The following is a 15,227-nucleotide window of genomic DNA, read 5'->3' on the forward strand; positions in this document are numbered from 1 at the left end:
AGCCTTTCAGAGACATTCTCCACCCTTATGCCTTTTAGGTCAAAGAATCTAGAGCGCGTTGTAGTCTACACCCCAGGAGTTGGTGTTCCAGATCAAAGATGAATTCTCTAAATGCTCCTGTGTCCAGCCATTTAGAGAACTGCTCATTGCCTGATGCCAGTTATTAGAAAGAGAGTCACCAAATCCTGCCTCTAGACCAGGACCTTGAAGTGTGGTGCACGCTGAGTCAGAAGCTCTGGGGCCAGGGCCCATCAATCGGTGCCTTAACAAGCCCTCCAGGAGGTTCTGATGCCTGCTCAAGATTGAGACCCACTGATCTAGAATGTTCTCCTGCCTTCCACCAGTGAACCTTCCACTCGGGGAGGAGCTGCAGTACATGCGTGAGCAGAGACCTGGGACTTCCTCTGCTTCCAGAGGAGGCTGCCTGGACTGCCTTCGGCTTGACTGCTAATGAATCTTATTTTGTTAAGTGTGGCAGATTTTTGTCTGACTTGCTTTTGTAATAACCTGATAGTGAGGTTGTGGAAGACCAGTTAATCCACGACCACTTTAAGTATGTCCGTGGCTACCACTATCTGCTAAAAGAACTTGAAAGCCCTGGGTGGATAAACTGGCGTAGATCAGTTTGCTACCCTCCTCTCCACCCATGACACAAGTAACAACTGTCACTTTAGAAAAGTTAGAAAATACAGATAAGCAAGAGTGAATTTTTTTTTAATCCATTAACATTCAGCGTACTTACTCCATTCCCAAACCCATCTGACTGTGTGTGGACCCTGCCCTTCCATGCACACATGCCCATTTAAACAGATTTATGTATTTATATCCTGGTTCTGGGTGCTTATTATTATTTTACACAGAGTGAATCTTTTCCTACCTGGGTTTCACAGCTTAACTGCTGTGTGACTTTGGGCAATGCCTTAGCTTAGGATCCCCCCAAAAGCAGAACCCAAGACATACAATGTTGTACAGATAACTTATTTTGGAAAAGAATTCCGGGGAAGTGGAAGCCTAGAATGAGTAAACTGGGGAAGAAGGAAAAGTCAGTCAAGGGTGGGGAACTAAATCAGTGATTGCTGTGGGCCATGGAGGCTTAATCCCGCTGGGGACCCTCTGAGGGAGCTCACAGAATGTGCATTAGGGTTGTATAAGGAGGAAGTTCTGTCCACCAGCTCTCTGCCCCCATTAGACGAGGGTTGTTCCAGAGACAGTCCTTGCACTCTGAGATCTGTGCAGGGGCCAGGGGGGCAGCATGGAGTCCCCCAGGGGTCTCATGGAACAAGGCAGAGAAGTCTCAGGGCAAAACGAAGAGATGAGGGACTGTTCAGGTGACCCAGGCAAGTTGCTGCCCTGCAGGGCAGATCCTGCTGCAGTGACAGATCTAAATGGTGAGCCGAGAAGATAAAAGACACGGCAGAAAAGATGTTCCAATAGGGGACAGCTACTTAACTTTTTGATGTTTCAGTTTCCTCGTCTGTAAAATCAGGATAATAATAAAGCCTGCCTCAGGGGGTTTTATAAGGGTTGAGTAAGACAGAGGTAAAGAGTTCAGAGCAGTAGTAGCACATGGTAAAAACACAGTAACTGTAGCTTTTGTCATTATCATAACTGTCATTATTATTACTTTTATTCATTCGACCACACGTATTTCTCACGGATAAAGCACCTGGGTACATGACAATGAGCGCAGCAAGAAGATGTCATCAGGGAACCCACTCATAAAGGAAGTCCTTCCCTTCTTAAAATACAGCTGTGGAAGGTCAGAACTACACTATTTTTCATATTTTAAAAATGTATTTACTTTTCTTTAGCATTAATACATGCACATTAGAGAAGAAATTAAAAATACAGAAAGCATGAAAATGAAATTAGACTTTTCCTATAATCTCATTATGTGGAATTAGGGCTTGGCTATAGTTCAAGATAAAAAGACAAGGTTCTCTGTCAATTTTCAAGTCTAGATTTATCAACAAACATCTACAGTAAGTAATTCAGAATACCATTTTTATATTACACAAGCAAGGATAGATTTTGGAGTAGAATGCGATCATAAACAAGAACTCAAAGACATTTCATGCCTGGGTGTATGACCCCAAACCCTGGGCAGTGGACGCCCTGGGGTGCCTATGCATTGGGATTCTTTAGGAAAAGGCTCGAGATTGCTTTCTGGGAAATGTGCTCCCAGAAGGCCTTGTGGTACCTTCCTGGGTAGTGAATGCAACTTCTGAACAAAATTTTCTTACAATGCATAGAACATTCTGAATGGAATTTCAGAGCCTGAAGGGACTTTAGGAGACCATTACACTCAAGCCCCGTTTTACAGAGGAGAAGGTCGAGGCCAGGGCAGTTAGGTGACTTACCCGATGTCACCCAGAGGTGGCAGTGACAGAGCCTGGCTCTCCCTGCTCCTGTCCCTTGCACATCCTGCTGCACCCCATGGCCTCCTACAGTTTCCTGTCAATGCTGGTTGCCCACACCCTGCCCTCCCTCCTTACGTCCCCAGTCTCCCTGACAGATAATGGGTGCTTAAGGCCAAACTGCCCCCAGGTGGAAGATCAATGGCGCTGAGGCGGGCTGTGACCCTTCCCACCCCTGAGCTGTGCCAAGCATTTCTAGTCATAGCGGTGGATCTATTACTATGTGAATTTATAGTTGTGCCCTCAGCAGGGCAAACATACACTTCTTAGCAACAACTTTCTACTCTCCCATTCTCCCAGGAGCCCCAGGATGGTGCTGTACTGGGTTGCGGGGGTTCTCTGAGTCAGGCTGCGGGCAGATACTACCTTCGCTGGGGAGGTGGAGACACTTTCTCCGAGCTCCCATTGCATCTTTCCCCTAATGCTCCAGTGGAAATAACTTCTGCTTCCCCCCCAGTTTCTATCTTGCATCGGGCGTGCTACCTTTGACTGGAGGGACCAGAGGCATAACCCAAGCATGACATCAACAGGTTTGCTCGATATCTGCAGATACTAACTACTATATATAAAATAGATAAACAAGTTTTTACTGTGTAACACAGGGAAATATATTCAATATCTTGTAACCTATAATGAAAAGAATATGAAAATGAATATATGTATGTATATATGTATGACTGAACTATGATGCTGTACACCAGAAATTGACACAACATTGTAAACTGACTGTATTTCAATTAAAAAAAAAACACTCCTGTTTTCCCACTGTTCTTACTTGTTTTTTCAGTCTCCTGACATCTATGGATGCAAACAAATCGAGCTCTCATTATTCCCTGGGATCTCCCCCTTTCACACTTGACTTGCTTATTTAATGTCTGTCTCGCCCAAGCGTGGATGCTCTCCGAGCCTATTTCTCTTGTCTCTCATGAGCTTAGCACAGGACACCTGGCATTCAATAAAGCTTTGTGAAACTGAACCAAGATGAAAATTCTGTCCAATTGCCCATGGAGTAGAATTTGAGGTTATGATAAAGGGCCCACATTCCCCAACAAATTTCCTCCAGTGCTAATGAGCTGCATGACCACAGGCAAGTCACATGAACTCCGTAAGCCTCAGGCTCCACACCTGAAAAATGGGAGAGTTAACCATGGTCTGTGAAGTCCCTCTGGTTCTCACATTTACTGTTTCTTGGACTCCAGCTGCTCTATGAGGGCCCAGATTCCTCCAACTATCATCATTCCTGGGGTAATCTGATGTCTACTCACGAGGGGACTCCCTCCCTCCCCATAGCACATCCCTCCTCACCTCAAAATATATGAGCAGTGATAAGTTTGTTCTTTCACTTAACAGATAGTCATTGATTTCAGCCCCTGCTTGGCCCTAGGTTGGGAGTTGTGGATACAACAATTAGTAAGATAGTGTCCCAGCCCCTCAGGAGCTTATAGTTTACAGGAAGAGACAAATAACAACAATGATAAAGCAGCTAACATTTACTCTACGAGGCAACAACCATGATTATCCTTACTTTACACATGAAGACACTGAGGCATTGAAAGATCAAATATATTGCCTATAATTGGTGGAGCTGGTTTGGAACCCAGAGTTTGATTTTAGCACATATATAAACAAATCCATTACCATGCCTCAGATACAGGCTCTGACAGATGGACAAAAAGCCTTCTGTGACCAGGAGGACTATAAAATAATAATTTAGATAATTTACCACATTGATTACTATATGCATGAAAAGCATCAATATGTGAATATAAAGTGTTTAGAAGAATGGCTGGCACATAAGCAGACACTCCCACATTTCTGCCTCCTCCTACAGACTGGGAGCTCCTTTAAGGCTGGGTCAGTGTCTTATTGTTATATCTACAGCCTCCAATCCACAGTGTAGCCCAAAACTGAAACCAGTGATTTCCTGTTAAGCAAAAGGACTTAACAATAGCAGGTGCTCAGAGTTACTTGAGGACATGTGATGAGATAGCCCTGAATCCCTGAGGGCCATATGGTTGTACCCATTTTCCAGATAAGGTATATATGCTGACTGGCTTAATTTACTCCAAGTCCTTCTTCCTAACTTGTACGTTTTTGAAAATACCTTTTGCTTTTATTTGACAAAAAGGAGGAGTCAGTAGCAAAGACAATCCTCCCAGTGTTGGCCGATGGTTGGCTTGGGTACACATGTCAGCAGTGTATATGGGACAGAGTATATATTTTTAAACCTCCTTAACTTGGAATTTCCTATACTTGCTTCTCTGACTTCATACTCCTGAGAAGCACAGGGGAACTTATTCTTTTTTAAATGATTTTATAAATCCATCAAGATAAACTTCAATAAAAATTCTAAAAAATTAATCAGGGAATGTCTTTTCCTCGTAGAAAATTAGAAAACACAGATAAGCAAAAGGAAGGAAATTAAAATCCACTCTAATCCTACCACCAGAAATAACGAATGTTCACATTTTGACCTTCGTGTACGTCCTTCCTGATGTTTTCCATGCATATGAAACAGGCTAAAGATGATGAATGCTGGCGCATCACCCACAGTCTACCCCCTGCTCCCTACCCACCCCACCACCCCACCCCTACAGCTACAAAAAACGCAGGCTTGGCCCAGTCCCTTTCTCCCCTTCTCTTCCGAGAAAAGCCCACCACTTGCCTCAAGATTCTCTGGCTTTTGTGATGGGGAAAAGGAAGTGGGGGAGGGCAATGAGGCAGCAGCAGAGGGGCTGCGGGATTTTTTTCAGTGGGATTTTGGAGAGAGATGCAAAAGCAGCTATAGCCTGTGAATGGGAAAGGAATTAAGGAAATTTAAAGAGTATTACTGGGGTGGGGAGGGTGTAGCTCAGTGGCAGAGTGTGTAGTTAGCATGCACAAGGTCCTGGGTTCAATCCCCAGCACCTCCATTAAAGAAATTAAAGCTAGATACCTCCCCCTCAAAAATAAACAAAATTTAAAAAAAAACGACTATTACTGGACATGATACAAGAGCCTCCATGTATATGAAAATAGGAGTAAAGAAGTAGAAATATTTAAAAGTTACTTTTCGTGACAATTCTTTTGATTTTTAGGTACTTTCCAAAATGAACCATCTGGGTCATGATTTTATAAACAGAATAATCACATACATATATATTTTATGTATATAAATAAAATGTGCTATTTTATAAAAAATCTTCCTATCTATATAGATATATAGATAATTTACATATATATAATAGGATTCTATACAATACTTTGAAACTTTTTTTATACAACAATATTGCAAATAAATATCTGTCAATAAATATATGTACTTATAGGGAATAACTAAATGATTTCATAGCATTCTGCTATATGGAGTTTTCAACCTATATTTAACAGTCCACGATTTTAGGTGGTTTCTCAATATTTTATTATAGAAACAAGGCTGAAACATGTATACTTGTGATTAAAATTTTCCATATAACCACGAATTCAGCCTTATATTAAACTCCTAGGAGTACAAGTACTAGATTAGAGGATATGCACATATTTAAGACTCTGGATACTTATGCTATGTAAGTGTCCTCAGCAGCAAAGGCCACAGGGATTTAGAAGAAATTAAGGCCATTTCTCCTCCAAGCCTGAATGCACGGACCCCTGGGCTTAAGCTTTACGGTGCCCACTGGAGAGAGCAAGCACCTGCAATCCTTTCAGTGTTGTTGAAAAAATAAACAAAAAGAGCATTCCGGTCCCCCACGTGCAGGAAGGCCCACACAGTGGCTGAGTATTCACGTGCCTTCAACTCCTTTGAAACACCACAGGAACAAACTTGGAGGAAATGATAGCCTTGCTAGGAACCCCAAGGATCTTCTTTCTGGAAAATATTCTAACATGGCTTAGTCCCATGGCTTGGTCCTGGAACACATTCTGTAACCTTCATCAAAATTAAAAACCAGGTTTTGTTTTTTTTTTTCAGTCAGACAAATAATAAAAAGACAAGCCACCAACCAGGAGAACCATGAGGATTTGTACCCAGAATATACAAGGAATTCCTACAAAAAAATAACAAAATGACAAGCGGCCTAACTTAAAAATTGGGCAAAAGGCTCAAATAGACACCCCAATAAAAGAAGGTATATGTGTGTCCAGTAAGTGCATGAAGAAGTGCTCAACATCATTAGTAATTAGGAAAATTATATCATTTCACATTCACTGGAATGGCTAAACTCAAGACGAATCACAAGTGTTGGTGAGGTTGAGGGGTGAGGTTGAGGGGTGGAACCAGACTTGTCACACAGTACTGGTGGGAAGGCGAACAGTTGCAAGTCTGTAAACCTGTTTGTAGTTTCTTAAAAAGTTAAACAGAAACCTACATTAGGGCCCAGAAATTCCACTCCTACGTATTTATCCAAGATAAATAAAAAACATATTGTCTTCGTCCGTTCAGGTTGCTAGAAAAAAATAACCCAAATTGGGTGGCTTATAAACAACAAACATTTATTTCTCACAGTTCTGGAGGCTGGATGTCCGAGGGCACCAACATGGTTGGGTGAGGGCCCTCTTTGGGGCTGCAGACTCCTCACCGTGTCCTCACATAGAGGAAGGGGCAAGGGGGCTCTGTGGGATCTCCTTTATAAGAACACTAATCTATTCATGGATTCTGCACTCATGACCTGCTCACTTCCCAAAAGCCCCACCTCCTAATACCAACACATTGAGGGTTAGGATTTCAAGGTATAAATTTTAGGGGGACACACACATTTAGCCTACAGCACATATGTTCACAAAATATATATGTGAAAATGTTTATAGCAGTTTTTTTCTAGTTGCTCCAAACTGAAAACAACCCAAATGTCCAACAATAGGATGATGGATAAACAAACAGCGGTGTATTTATACAAGGGAGTGGTACTTAGTAACAATAAATATAGATAACAAGCAAAATATAGATAAATTTTGAGTAAGAGAAATCAGACACAAAAGAGTACATACTGAATAATTCCACTTACATGAAACTCAAGAACAGGTAAAACTGCACGGTAGATATTAGAAAAGTTGTTGCCATCTGGGGTGCTGGTGGTAAAGACTGGCTGAAAGGAGAAATGAGGCAACTTTCTGGAGGGGGTGAAATGTTCTATATTTTGACCTGACTGATGGTTACAGGGGGATACACATTTGTCAAAGTTCATCCAGTAGTACACTAAAGACCTGTACATTTTACCATATACAAATTTTGCCTTAATAAAACGAACAACATGGGTTGGGCATCACAGCCAGTTTGATGGGCATGGTAGGCAAGGCCTCTCTGAAGAGGTGACATTTATGGAGAAAAAGAAGGGGTGCAAAGATCATAAGAAAGCCTGTAAGTGAAAATAAAACATTTAATAATAATAAAAAAGAAAGCTTATGAAAGTCCAGAGATGGTAATGAGCTCACAGTATTGTGTTTCTGCTTCTCTCTTCCTCACAGTATTGGAGGAAGAGAGAAGCAGACTTGTGGGCTGACCTGTGCTCCCTACCCACTTCGAAGACCCCACAAAGTCACATGACAAAATCCTAGTCCCCACTACTTTGAAATACAACTGTATTTGGTGATAGAATCTTTACAGAGATAATTTAGTTAAAATGAGGTCATTGGAGTGGGCCCTAATTCAGTGTGATTGGTGTCCTTCTAAGAAGAGGAAATTTGGACACAGACATGTAAAGAAGGAAGGCAACGTGAAGACAGGGAGAAGATGGCCATCGAGAAGCCAAGGAGAGAGGCCTGGAACACATCCTTTCCTTATGGCAGAAGGAAGCAACCCTGCCAACACCTTGATCGCAGGCTTCCAGACCCCAGAACTGTGAGACAATAAAGTCAGTTGTTTGTCATCAGGTCTGTGGTACTTTGTTATGCAGCCTGTGCTGACTAATACATGGACCATGAGGCTGAAGCTCCAACTGTCAGGAGAGTGGGCTGGACAGGCAGGCAGGGCCCAGGTCATGCAGGGTCTTGAAGGCCATGGTAAGAATGCTGGGCTGTTTTCAAAGGGCAATGGGAGACTGTTGAAGAACTAATCTTAAAAGAAGCCTAGAGAATTTCTGCTCAAAAGTTTTGTTAGTAAAAGATATTTCCAAAGGTCTAAAATGAACTAGATGGTATTATCAAGCATGGAATTGAAGGGGGGGGATGAAGGACTCTTGAAGTCATTTATTATAGAATTTCTTGAGTTATGAGCCCCAAAGTGGACAGATGTCTTACAAGGCCACACTCTCCAGGAAACACAAATGTATGCAACATCACTTTGTCTCACTCAGGCACTTCATTTCTAAAGCACAAAAATTTGAAGGCTCTCTACAAAATTTGCCCCAGGGTCCTGATTTTCAACTCAGTGTCAGTCACAGCTCTATCTAGCAAGGACAGATTCTGAGATACCTAAAGTGCTAAAATGGAAAAGAAACAAAAAAAGAGTACCCCTCTCTCCCCCATGGAGTCTGTTGGCCATAGTTACAGCAGCTAATGTTCACTGTGCATCTTCTATGTGCTTTACCTGCATTAACTCATTTACTCTCACAACAACCCTATAAGGCCCATTTTCCAGATGGAGAAACTAAGGCTCAGAGAGGTGAAGTGATTGGTCTAGCATCACACTGCCAGTGTGTAGTTGAGCTGGAACATCAACCCGGCCTAGCTCCAGAGGCCAGGGGCATACCCTTTACGCAGCACTGCCTGCGAAAGCTGACAACGATATACGAGCCAGAGTCAATTAATGACAAATACTTTTAAAAAAGAATCAGCCTGAAAGTAAACACATAAGGATGGCTTTCTCTCATGGCAGCTATGTTGCTTTTTTGCTCTTGAGGTGAGGCATCAGCTGCTTTTTCTTATCTTCTTAGCTGAGCTGGCCCTGCAGGTAGCAAGCAGACTGTGAGGACCAGTCTCTCCCCACCGCTCTCCCTGCCGCCAACTCAGATCTGCTCGTCCTCCATCCACCTCTTGAAAAATCCCTCTTTGTCACTCCATCTGCCTGCAAAACACCACCTCTTTGTCACTCCATCTGCCTGCAAAACACAACCTCGAACTGTAGCCAGGACTCCCCAGGTCTCCCCACTCTCACCACGGGGAGACGTGGTCCTGGGATTACCACCATACTGACCTTCCCCTTTATAGACGGCCGATCAAGGATGCATCTGTCGGTCCCACAGCTGAGACGGGAGGGACAAGTGACGTGGAAGATTGTGCTAGTTTTGTTCCTGAAAAAGCCCAGCCACGGTACTGTGATGGCCTCAGCATCCATCCACTCCTCTCCCTGGGTCTCAGGCAGGGGGTCTGGGGGGACTAAGCCTGTCCCCACTCTGCTGGTGAGGTCCGACTGTCAAGTCAATCAGTGTAAACCCCTCCTCCCCCCACCCCACTGCTACAGTGACTGATACAGGGGTGGGGAGGGCACCTGATCGGTGACTCAGTGAGAGTAAAACCCATAAACTGCTTCAGGGCTGGGAAAAGAGATATTCTCTCTTGCGTTGGTCAAAGGACTATGCAGCCTTGAGGCCCTGGGGCCTGAGGCTGCTGCAGCCATTTCCTACCAGAGAGAAGCAACCCGTGGATGAACCCAGTGCACGAAGGGAGACAGCGCTGTGTATGTAACCCAGGGAAACGGAGCTGGCGCATCCACCAGACCAGGACTGGACTGACTTTACCCAATACGTGCCCTTAATGATTACAGTCAGTTTGAGGTGGTTGGGTTTTCTGTTACTTTAGCCAAAGCATCCTAACTGATAACCACCATTTAGACTGAACTTCAAACAGTAACACACGTTTGTCTACTGTGTTGTTAAGCTAGTCTAATCAATTGTTTATATGGCTCAGAGCTAAATCTGCCCCATATTTTCAAGTCTCAGCTCAGGAGTCACTTCTGGTTGACACTTGTTTGTTCGTTTGCTCAACAAATAGAGACATCGCATCTAACATGCACCGGTTCCTACTCTGAGTGCTGAGGCTTCCAGGATGAATAAAACATAGTTCCTGTCCTTGAGGAGCTGAGATGGGGAAATAATACAAGTAAACCCACAGGGGGAGGACAGGGAGTAAGGCTCTGATTGGGGTGAGACCCAGGTGCCACTGGCACACCAAGGATGGCATCTAAGTCAGACCACAGATGTGTGAGAAAGGACTCTCAGGGAGATAATGTGTAACCGAGTTCTGAGAGCATCGCCTGAATAGGCAATTGTCTACTGGGAACAGGTTTGCCCCCAAGGTACCCTTGGCAATATCTGGAGCCCTTTTTGGCTGTCACAGCTGGAAGGTGCTACTGGCAGCCAGGGATGAGGGCTGGGGGGGGGGGGGGCCAGGGATGCTGCTGTCCTGCAATGCACAGGCGGCCTTCCAGACAGAGAATTATCCAGCCCCAAATATCAGCAGCACCGAGGTTGAGAAACCTTGGTCTGCCCGAATCCAGGGGGAAGGAATGCTCTGGGCAGAGGGATGTGCACATGCAGAGGAGTAGAGATGTGAAACCACAGGACAAGTCTGGGAACGGCGTGTAGGGCCGGAGCCAAGGGGTGGATTAGGAGCGGCCAGCATCAGCTAGAAGGGCGTGCCCGGGCAGCCACAGCAGTGAGTCCTGAGCCGGAAGCTTAAAGTTTGAGTCTAATCCCCAAGCAGTGAGGAGCTACTGAAGCATTTTAAACAAGGGAAGATGTTTTAAAAGGATTCCTCTGGCAGCCGTGGGAGAGACAGCAACAGACCTTCAGGAAGACTCCCTGCTCCCATCCAAGGTCACTGCCACAACACGCTGCATCTGTCTCTACCTGTCTCCTCCTCTAGTCTGCAAAAGCACCTTGGGGTAAGCACTAATTAATCCACCTTTCTCTTCTCCAGAGAGCCTCACACAGCTAGTACAGTGGAATCACATGTGGGGCTTAGAGGCTAATGCCAGCAGAGAAGACAAAAATCATGTAGAGAAAAACCTTTGAAAATTCCTTATGTCATCCACGTAGTACACCATGCATGGCCTGTGTGTACAATCTTAAAGAGTAACATGTAAAAAGAAATAGATCATAGTGATGCATAACATGACAGAATATAGGCAAAAGCCAATTTTGGGGGCAAGAGTTAAATTTTTTCCCATCGTCTTTCAGGGTCTATATTGTTGAATTTGCGTATGTTCAAAGCACATATGATGCAGTGGTTCCACTGCGCTTGATAAATGTCTACTAGAGGAAATGAAGGGGTGTTGTCTTCTGTCCCCTGGCCTCCGGCTCCTGCAGGGGTTTGGGGGCCACACGTGGGCCTGGGAGCACTGAGGTTGGAAGGAACTCGTGTGGAGTGGACGGTGCTGGGCCGCTCAGGACTCTAGGACTCCTTCCCGGGCTGCTGGGCACACTGCCAGCTGCCAGCCCTCAGCTGTCATCGGGAATGGCCCTCCCCTCCCCGGGCATTGGTGGGAATCGGCAGTGCCAGTTCTCTCGCTGGAAGTTGTCCTCGGCTCCCCAGAGCTGCTTCTACCCAGGGACATCCAGGGACTGGTCAGTATTAAAGGACAAGAGTTCAGATGTTTCTCGAAAACTCAAGACAACTCTTCAGGGCCACGTGAGCTACAGAGCTCCCCGTGGGCTCAGCCGAGGTCTTGTAGTTCCTGTAGCATAGCCCGACTTTTAACTCTGTCCAGCCCTGCTTCCTTCCCTTCCCCTCCAGGTGTCCTCCGAGAGCACGCTGGGGGCCCCGGCCTGGTGAGAGGCTGCGCTAGTCAAGAGGCTGAGAGGTCTTGGGATCCAGGAGAGGCAAGTACCAAGAGTAGGAGCCGGCAGCATCCAGAGCACAGGGAATCAGAGCGAACGGGCAGGCAGATGACACCTGAGTGCTCACTAAGGAAGGGAAGCTGTTGGTCTCCTGCCTGGTGGGAAGCCGCCTGCAAAGGAGGGAAGCCTTGCAGGGGAGGCCTGGCTCCATGTGGGGTCACTAGGCCATCCTGAAACCTGGCCTCCCTGCCTCTAAGCCTGCAAACAAGAATTCACCTCCTGCTCCCCGCTTGTCAAGAAGCCTCCAACTTTGTAGGGTTAACAAGTACCTTTCTGGGCAGCCACCAGCCCAGGGAGGCCTCGATGACACCAAAAGGCTCCCTGCACCACCAAACACCTCCACCTCTGCCTCAGTCTCAACCAGGGAGACTGATTTCTCAGGATCAGATATTTCCCTGGGATTAAAGGCCCCTGTTAAAACACAATGTGCTACAAATTAACTTGGGACAACATATCAAACCAGGGTTACTAACAGCTTAAACTCGCTGGCAGAGGTAGGGAAAGGAAAGGCAGAGATGGGAGATGTATGTAAGAGAGTTCTAGGTGGGATGCCAAGGGGGTGCTGGCGGTGGGGGTGGGGTCAACACAGAGCACCTAATTCAAGGGCAACAAGCAGGTAAAGGACCCAATCCCCAAATCCAACCACCTGTTTCCCAGTGGAACCAAAAGTTGCTTGTACCCTTAACTGGGCACATCACGCAGTGCCAGGGCATCCCTATGCTTTGCTTTGGTCTCTGACTATCATGCCAAAGCCGTAAGATGCTGGGGGAGGGGGCGGGATGGGTGAGCAGGAGAGACTCCTCATTAATAACAGGATTTTCAAGTCTGTTGAGAAGGCCCCAGACTTGCTACAAGCTATCCCAGGCAGTCACAGGCTTTCCAGATCATATTTCATTTCCCTGCAAATGGAAGCGATCAAAAAACTGTTCTGATTCCTTGGCCTCCTGCCAGTAACCACTGTTCACCTAAACAGAGAGAACTGGCTGCATGGTCAGCCCAGAGAGGCCAGCAAGACAAACACCCCATCATACCCAACACAAGGCACCCGAGCCAGCAGCTGCACTGGGGACTGAGCTCTGAGTGGTGCCTCCGTCTTCCCCTTGGCTACACTTTCCTCCACTAGTTCCCACAACTGTTTCTCAAATACTGCTCTGCCAGGGAATTCTCCCCTCACCTCGTTTTTCACCTGGTGCTGCGGTGCAGATGGTGGACCGGCCTCGGCAGCCTCTTTGCTGCATGCATTCCTGTAGCACCAAGGCTGACTGGCTAACGTGCACTTGGGGCCCTCTGTGAGCGGTGTTGTGGCCGAGAATTAAGTTCTGTCAATTAAATGCACTAGTGTGCGGTCTGGATCGAAGAAATGAGGCTCCTCGGAGGTTCCATGGCAGCCCGCTGCCCCACCTTGGGGCACAGACAGCAGCCCCTGGTCAGGGCCAGCCCTGTGGCTCCGGTCTCAGTCTTCCCTGGAACACTCCTCCAGCCTTCTGATAATTTGGGGAACACCTAATTCCTTATAGTCCTTTTTCGTCTGTTGAAAATGGCTCGATGTTTTCTGTTTTCTGCTGCTGCACCCTGCCTGCTGTAGGACCCCTATTGGTAGATTTACATAGACTCTTCAGTTGTAAAACCATCTGGTTTTCGCTAACATTTCAAGTCATTTCCCCAAAGATTGTGCTGGTGCTTGTGATGGTTACAGCAGAACCTTCGACATCACCTCTTCTGAGATGCATCAACGGATCAACCATCCTTCTTAACATTTTCAAACTCACTGCCTACATTTTAGGGTCTAAGCCGACAGTCCACCACGAATGCTGTCTGAGTACCTCCAGGGGGTGGACTCTCAGACAAGGTGCTGGGGAGAAGCTAAGGGAAATAGCCTTTAAAGCTCTCTACTTCTGAGAAGTCAGCATTCATTTTCAACATTATGATTCAAAGAATCTTTTCAGAGTCTCCCTCACAGCCGAGGCACATAGCTGACCCTACTCCTGTCGTAGGCTTTTGAACTCCAAATGCAAATCAAGGTTGAGGAGGTGCATTTTTATTTCCGGGGAATGATCTGATTATTACCTGCAGTTTGGAAGCAAAGGCTGATTCATCATCTACATACAAGGGTTAACAATTTGGCTGATAGGAAGAATCAGTTCGGGTCTTAATTCTGCCTGAGAATTCACATTTGGAGCACTTTCTTTTCCTTTCCTCACTGCTTCATTCTTTTCTGTATCTTTCACATAGAAAATAACATTTGAAAAAATTATCTGAAATAGTCATTTTTGTTTTGAAATATTAAGCTCTCATCTTTTCTACCCACTTCGTGCACTGGGAGGAGTGAATTTCAAAGTTAGTTTAATGATATAGGCTGGCCTTTTTAGGATTGATCAGTTTTGGACACTTCTCTAAAATCATGCCTTCTTCTAAAACAGGTGACTCCTCCTAGAAAATTGCTACCCAAGTGAGCCCTAGTTACGGCCAGGAGTGTGGTGCGTCCTTTAGGGTGGCCGAGTGGTTGAGAATTGCTGTTGCAAAACACAGTGATTCCCGAACCCCTTGGAATTAAGAGTCTCTCTTCCGCAGGCTCTTATACCCCCTGCTCCGTGGAAAAATTCTGAAACAATCCAAGCAGCCGTCAGTCCTGGGGCTGTGACTTGCCCGTGGAGAGTATGTTTGTTGGCTTGTTTGTTGACTTATTCATTTATTTTTATATGTGGGCGTTTCCTCTGGGGCTCTAAAGCCAGCAACCTTTGAAAAATTCACACGTAAATCAATCTCCCGGTGCTCTTGTTTCTACCATGTCCAGAAGCCAGTCCTGTTTGGTGTTCCCTAATCTGGCAGAAAAGACTAGAAAATGTTGTCCAGGCTTCAAGATCCCTAAACCCAGTAGGAAGAATGACATGCTTCCAGCTGAATGACCTGTTCACGGCTGAGCTAATGGATTCTTTTGCCAGGAGTGCCTCGGCAGTATTGGAAAATCAAGATTCAGAAAGTGAATGCGTACACTGTTTAAAACTATACTCTTCTTTTTCTGCTTTATCTGCTGGTTCACTTTTTGCTTGTGTGAGTTATC

The 15,227-nt window shown here is 45.6% G+C and overlaps 1 protein-coding gene across 3 annotated transcripts in view; it reads right to left on the minus strand.

Moving 5' to 3' along the window:
* Nucleotides 1–15,227, minus strand: part of KIAA1549L (KIAA1549 like) — a 237,327-nt gene that overhangs the window by 21,110 nt on the left and 200,990 nt on the right. The gene's annotated exons all lie outside the window — the stretch shown is intronic.

Source organism: Camelus dromedarius, chromosome 12, assembly GCF_036321535.1.
Source record: "Camelus dromedarius isolate mCamDro1 chromosome 12, mCamDro1.pat, whole genome shotgun sequence".
Taxonomy (NCBI): Eukaryota; Metazoa; Chordata; class Mammalia; order Artiodactyla; family Camelidae; genus Camelus; species Camelus dromedarius.